This window comes from Mytilus galloprovincialis, chromosome 11 (assembly GCF_965363235.1).
Source record: "Mytilus galloprovincialis chromosome 11, xbMytGall1.hap1.1, whole genome shotgun sequence".
NCBI classification, from domain to species: Eukaryota; Metazoa; Mollusca; class Bivalvia; order Mytilida; family Mytilidae; genus Mytilus; species Mytilus galloprovincialis.
In genome coordinates this window covers 64,195,396-64,202,650 of record NC_134848.1, presented here as the reverse complement: position 1 = coordinate 64,202,650, position 7,255 = coordinate 64,195,396, and positions in this window count along the sequence as shown.

Here is a 7,255-nt window from a genome sequence, read left to right as displayed (position 1 = left end):
TGTTTTTGTTAGATGTATTTCTATTTGTATCCAAATGATATTTTAAGCCTTTTTCGATTGATTTCAATCATTGATATGTTCATGATGTTTGTACTTATGTATTGTTACACCACCGTTCCAGATTAAGGGAGGTTTGGCGCCATGTATAATATGTTTACTAGTAACCCCGCCAAATTATATATGTATCTGTTTTGTGTAAGGATCATGCAATAGATTAATTGTAGTTTTCTGTTGTTGAGATGTATGTGCCTGTCAAAAGCCAGGAGCCTGTAATTCAGTAGTTGTCGTTTGTTACTGTGTTACATATTTGTTTTTTTGTTCCTTTTTTCCCCTAAATTCGGCTGTTAGTTTTCTCGTTTGAATTATTTAACATTTGTCATTTCGGGGACTTTTATAGATGACTATACGGTATGGGCTTTGCTTTTATATCACAAAGTATTATAGTCGACCTGTCCGTCATAATTCATATGATTACTCGTCAAAAATTCCAAGTGGTTTTTATGGAGAAGAGAGCGGACCGTTGGAGAAAATAATAAAAATTTTAAAATTGAACAGATGAAATGGTATGTGTCTGTCAAAATTATTTTTAAAAAACAAGATATTGCTTTTTATTGGCACTAAGTCACTTCCAAGTGATATTGCTCGTTGAAAAATGTTTTTAAAAATGGCTAATTCTAATTAATTTTTACTTTATGTGCAGGGATTTAGAAATATTATCTATATAAATCCAATACTTTCGATACACTATCTCGCTATATGTTGTGGGCTATATGTTCTATCAACTGCATTTGCAAATGAGCTATAGTAAATCTACCTTTTTCCGAAGACTTTCTATTCACAATAAGTATGAATGCAGGTTTATGTGCGATAGAACAATTTTATTTTAATGCAATTGCACAAGTCCCATCTTGACAACTTTCACTTATTAAATAAATAGTATGAGTTGTTTACTGTAATTGCTAGACTGTTGGCTTCAAAGTTCGAGCATCGTTCGTATCGACATAGGTTCGAGTTCTTATAATTAATCATAATCGATAAAAAAAAAAAAAAGGTAAGGTTTGTGTTTTTCTTCTGTCGTTGATAGTGGTCTGACTCACATTACAAACTTATTATTAGATAACTAGGATACATCGTGTACCAGAAATATCGCTTTAATGATGATTTGCATTAGCCGCGCTTTTCTACATTTACCTTCTGAATAAGTAATGTATAACATTTGAAATTCTAGGGTGTAAATACAGTACAAGTCGGAATTCAGTACAATCCATAATACTCTTAGTACAAATTTGAATTTTGTTACATACTTGTACGAATTGTAGTTCTGATTTAACCTAATTAAAAGCCAGTACTATTATATTCTTACTTTCGTCTAGAAATGTTTAAGATGTTTGAAAAGACTGAAAAATAATATCTGGAGAATTTAATGTTTAAAATATAAGGCGTATAACCTACGCCTGTGACAAAATGTTTATTATAGAAATAGTGTGTGAAATTGCTTATCCAAACATATACAAGACAAGCTTTGGCTTATAACTCATTTGAACTTAATCACTTCCTTACTTTTAAATATTTATCCAATATAAGTATGGTTTGAACTCAAAATGATCTTTTGTTAGCAACGCATATTGAGGTTCTCTTTAAAAGTGTTAGTCCGGTTTACCATTCATGGTAATTTTATCATAATTTTAAAGTGCAACAGTCACTATAGAAATTAGCCTACCGGTAACTCAAAGTTAAAGTAAATGCAAACACCATCATGGTATATCACTAGAAAGTGTAACTAAGAAGACTACAATTTGGAGTTTAGTACGGCGTTCATTATCACTGAACTAGTATATATTTGTTTAGGGGACAGCTGATGGACGCTTCCGGGTGCGGGAATTTCTCGCTACATCGAAGACCTGTTGGTGACCTTCTGCTGTTGTCTTAGCTATGGCCGGGTTATTGTCTCTTTGACACATTCCCCATTTTCATTCACAATATTACAACAAGTGTACTGCGATATTTCTCCACTCGAGACATTTAGTTTTAATATTTAAAGCGCGAGGCCTCAATAATTAAAATTCACCTGTTGAAAGTGGGGAAATATCGTTATACACGAGTTAGTGGTGCAATCTGGTTTTTTTTTGTATCCTTCCTTTTCAAAGATTTGCAGAAAGTTGTGTTGTTTAAAGGTGACGTCATCTGACCTTTTTGCAAAACGTCATAATAGATATTTAGAATAAATCAAGAAAATTTAATTTCATAATTAGATTTCGACCAATTATTTGATCAGAACAGATAGTTCACTAGCGATGAGAAATATTTTTCTAACACCACTCATGAAATGTGAAAATAACACAAAATTAGAGAATAACGAATTATTGAGTCTATCTTGACAGTTAGCTGTTTAAATTTTTACAGATATGAATATGCAATTTTTTCAATATATGATTTGTAGTTGCCACATTTTCATTTTCATTGTAAGAACACATTGTTAGAAGTGACAAGGAACAAAATTAGTGCAAATATAAATGGAACCACGATGTTAAATTATTATTCATTAATATAAGTAGCTTATCATTTATTCAACAAGTCGCACTTTCGCCTACAAATGATTCATAAAACGTGTTTGAATCCACATTTTTAAAGGTCACTGAAAAATTTAATTAAAATTTATTTCAAAATCTGATTTCAACTATCAATTCTTAAGCGCAGACAAACCTGACTTTTTAGAAATGAGGTCGACAGTTTACCAATAGTTAAGATAACCGCGTTAATGATAGGTCAATGCAACACAAGTGTCGTAGGTTACCAGCATTCGTAATGGTCTAGTCAAGTTATCAGGCCTATAATCTAGTACGAAAAAGAATCCATAGAATACTAAGGTCGACTTAGATATTTAAACATGGTATTTTATGATTTTTTGTGAAAAAAAGGTTCCCAAACTAACCACAACGAAGATTAATATCAATAACATAAAGTACAATTCGATGTAGATTGTGTGATAAACATAGCAAATCCTTTAAAAAAAATCAGGTCGAAACCATGTTCATTATACAAAAAGAGACTGTTTTCTTGTAAGATACTGGTACACCGAGTTGGGGTTGGGATTTTTAACATGCAAGCTTATATAGCAACAATACTCTGATAGTACAAATCTCGTAGTCTCTTGATTTAGTTTTTGCCAATAAGTACGAACAAAAACATGACATAGAAGTTAGCAACTGAACTGGCAAACTTGATGAGGTCAGAATATTAATTTCCAACATATAGGCAGCATGATTATACATTTTCACCCAGACCAGGGCCAGAATACTTTTATATAGTCCACCCTTCTATTAAAGTGAGTAAAAAAACTATGTATGATTTAAACAATAAAAAAAATGCTTAGGCGCCCAAATAAGTTCAGCCGGTAATACATATGTACTATTATCATCACTGAATGAAGATGCATATAATCATAAAAATGGGACCCATTTGCCTAATTTATAAATGTGACCAATTTCAAATTTCCTTAACATCTATGCAAGTTGTTAGTTTTCTTAACTGGTTGAATAATATATATCAATATCGTACAAGCATTTATATTATTAAAAAAATTGAATTTAAAATGAAAGTGGGTTTTTTTTCCAGGTAAACGTCAGTACGACAGCTGATCAACTGAAACCACAAAAGAGACATATGATGTCAGTTTGTAGAAATTAACAAGGCCAGAGTCTAAAGAATACAACAAGTTTTTAAGCGTGGTGTGAATAAATAAAAGAAGAATTGATTTCTAAAACAAAGTTTGTTTTCATGTTTTGAACAATTTAACTTTCACTGGCGCAAGTTATTGTACAATACGCCCATCTATTTATTAATACATGTTTGATAAATTGGTTGAATAATATCCGGTGAAAATATGACTTATCTCGAGTGATAATGTGTTACCTCGATCATGAATGCCATATGTGATGTGCTATTTATCAAGGACATTTGAACTTTAAAAAGACCATTCGGTACAATATATAGTACAAAGTCGAGTCAATATTAAACTATTTAAAAATAAGATAAATTAAATTTAGATTAAAGAATAGCTTCAAAAGATGCGTTAAATGTTCATCATAGTTTTTAATTTTTTTTTATTTTAAGATATCAAAATGGTTAATACGGCAATATTTATAAATTGGCAAGAAAGTAGTACCAAATTGTAAAGAATTGTAGTACCAAATGAAAGCTCACAATAAGTGTGTGAAATAAGCCATCGGGAAAAAATTAAGCAGTTTAATATGGGGATTAGTTTGTCAAGTTTGTATATTCGGAGTTCCCCGCTAGGTTGACAGTATATTGACCATTATTATGAAGTAATTTGATTCGTTAAACTACGGATATTTAGGACAAGCTTGTATACATGAATGATTTAACACCCAACTATTAAAAAAATATCAAAAGTTGTTATTTAGATAATATTGATATTAATACGGTTACAAATATATTGGCAAACTTTTTTCAATTTATCTGTAAGTAGTTTTAAATTCGTATAAACAGTCCTTTGTGAATATGCAGGTATCTAGTGCTGGTTCAGATTTTGTTCGAAAAGATGAGATGCGTGGGAGAGTTCAATAATTTCATAAAATCTAGCACATGCACTAAATAAGCGGGGTATACCAAAATGTTCAGCGGCAAATATTTCAAAATTTTTGTTTATTTAAATCAATTTCTATCTTAAATTAATGTATGTGATAGTTGTGTCTCTTTTTCGCAACCTTATATTGCACACAGTATTATATTACTGTCAGTAATTTTGTATCCGTGACTTTTTTCCAGTCTTAATGACGATCAGGATTTGGACTATATAATGATAGTAGCAATCACTTTTTACTGTTACAACCTTTTTGGCGTTTCAACAGTTTATTTATGACTGTTTCAACGTTTTCCGTGTTGTGACAGTTTTAAATCAACTCTTACAATTTTGAAATAGTTGTATCATTTCCTTTAATGACTGTGACAGTTATTTCTAGAATTGTTGCAGTCGATTTATGTTATAGACAAACACTTTTAACGTTGGGACAGTTACAATTAACTGCAGCAGTAAACTTTAACAACTGTTACAACCTTAAAAATCATTATCAGTCTTAGGCGTACTAAATTATAATCCTGGTACTTTTGATAACTATTAGAACGAGTTTGACTGGTAAGGACAATTGTTTTTGTGTTTTTTTCGTCCAGTAGTGTATAGTCATGCGTTTGGTTTATCACGTTTTATAAAAACCTTCCAATTAACTTTGGGTTCAGTATTTTTGTTGATTCTTTTGTTGTTTACGGAAACTTTAGCTTAGATTATAAACGGCGCTTTTATAATGTGCCGTTATATACCAAAATAGATTTTTACTTTATCCATAAAAACCCTTGTACAATAATTGTAGATAATGTCTTATTCTTATGGATGAAATAATATAAAAGATAATATCTTATGGTAAAACAAATATGATACTTTCTGGCGTTATCCCAATATGAATTAATTTGCACTATTTCAAAGTTAATAAGCTAGGTTCACATGGTTTACATCAAATATGAATTTATATTACAAAGATTGCAATTAAAAACACAGAACTGTCGGGTTCGTCGTTTGATCGATAAATTGTCTTTAAGAAAATTGAAAATTCACTTTGAAATTTAATTGTTAATTATTTTTAAAAGTATTGTATATACTTGTTTAAGCGGTTAAAATTGTCAAAATAAAATACTACTGACAAATATATACAGCTATTGTTATCACGATATATCAGTTCTGTTTATTAAACTCATCATATTCACCAGGATTGAAATTTTGTATATGCGCCAGACGCGAATGTTGACTTCAGAAGGCTCACTAGTGACGCTCGAATCAAATGATGTTAAAATTGCCGAATGAAGAGCATTGAATATCAAAATTCCTACCAATTTTGCCAAATAAAGGGAGTGTAATCTATTCCTGAAGTAAAAGCCATAAGAAACCTCAAGTTAAAAAAAATAATGCATATGTATTTTTACAACGCAATGGATAGTTTTCATTATAAAACTTATGTACATATACTTTTTTCTGAAGAAAGTTCTTTAATTTGTTCATATTTAGAATAAGTTTTCTTTATTTTAATTGCTTCCTCCAGGATTCCTCCAGGAAGCAATTCCTCGACATATTTTCCGTATGCAAAGTAACCTCAGTATGACCTATCTCGTAAAAATCCGGTGACAAGTACAAAGTTGAAGAGCATTGAGGATCCAAAATTCAAAAAAAAATTGTGCCAAATACGGCTAAGGTAATCTATGCCTGCGATAAGAAAATCCTTAGTTTTTCGAAATATTCAAAGTTTTGTAAATAAAGGCAACAGTAATATACCGCATTTCGAAACTCATTAATCGATTGAGAAAAAAACAAATATGGGTTACTAACTTAAACTGGGGAAATGCATCAAATATAAGAGGAGAACAACGACACTATAATATAACAATTGCCATTTTCCTGACTTGGTTCAGGACATTTTGAGAAAAAAAATTGTGGGTTGAACCTGGTTTTGTGGCATCCCAAACCTCCCGCTTTTATGACAATGTTCAATATAACATTAAAATGACAACATTACGTGACAAATAAATTGGAGAACATATAGGACAGAGAATCACACGAATAATAACTAGCAAAAGGTACCAGGTTTTTAATTTAACACGCCAGACGTGTGCTTCGTCCACACAAGTCTAACCAGCGACGCCCAGATGAAAAAGTTCGAATTCCAAAACAAGTACAAAGTTGAAGAGTACTGAGGACCAAAAGTTCCAAAAAGTTGTGCCCAATACGGCTAGGGTTTTCTGCCTGGGATAAGAAAATCCTTATTAATTAGAATAATTCATACGTTTGCAAACATTAAATTTTATAAAATGACTATATAATAGATATACATGGTAAAACTGAAGTGGTGACTTACTAAGAATAAAAACGGATACATTACATAAAACAACCTAATCCAGCACATAAAAGTACCCAGCCGAGTTAGCCAAAGCATAAAAGCACAAAGTGACGTCCCATTTGAAATTCTAAATAAACACACAAAGTGACGTCACATTTGAATTTCTAAAAATATTTCCTCAAAATAAGATAGAATTAAGGTTGATACAAGAATAGATTTGTAATACTGATATTACATTTATTAATAACAATGAAAATTACAATACTTCTTTATATCAAATTTTGTTAGTAATCAGATTATTAATTGTATTTTTAAGCTATGTCGGTGTTTCTTCTGAATCAAACTGTAAACAG